The following is a 752-nucleotide window of genomic DNA, read 5'->3' as shown; positions in this document are numbered from 1 at the left end:
AGCCATCTCAAAGCTCGGTGGTCGAGCGCGAGAATGGGCACTGACGTGCGGCACTTCGTTTCCCTCCTAGGCGGAGCTGAAATTGCAGCTCTCACGAGCGTTCTCGCCGCCTAATCAGGCGTATCGCGTGCGGTCGCGTTTTCTTGCCACCCGACAGGGCAACAAGGAATCGGTGGACTTTGTCCAAGAGATGCGAACTCTTATTGCCGGGATACCAGCAGACCCCCCCTGGAGGCGGTCACAGTGACCGTGTTCATGGAAGGCCTCCGCACTGGCGTGGCCAGAATGGAAGTCTTCTGTGTGCATCCGTCCTCATTTAGAGAGGCGGTGAATGTGGCATTGAATGCCGGATTGAATTTCAAGTCGGCACGACTTGGTTGAAATGCACACTCCAATAGCTCGTCAAGCGGGCCTATGTACATGGATCTCGGCTATGCTGAGGACGAGGGAGCAGAGCTCCGAGCAGCCGGGCAGCATACAAACACACGACGGTGTTCTGTCTGGGGGGCACCCGTCACCTGCGAAACGGTCGCCCCTGCGTAAGGCGCGCCAAGGTTCTTCGAACCATCGCCCCAACGCCTACCAGTCTGGTCCGTCGCGGAGGAACGACACCACTCAGTTGGCGCTGGGCGCCCTACTGGGGAAGAACTGAGTTCTGTTGAGCCTCAGGGAGGCATAGGTCAACAGGGCCCAGCCCCAAAGAGCTCCGTGCTCCTAAACACGGAACGTGTATGCAAGCCGGGCTTGCTGGC

This window comes from Plasmopara halstedii, assembly GCF_900000015.1.
Source record: "Plasmopara halstedii genome assembly, contig: Scaffold_2680, whole genome shotgun sequence".
Classification (NCBI taxonomy): domain Eukaryota; phylum Oomycota; class Peronosporomycetes; order Peronosporales; family Peronosporaceae; genus Plasmopara; species Plasmopara halstedii.
Note: the sequence above shows the minus strand (reverse complement) of the source record.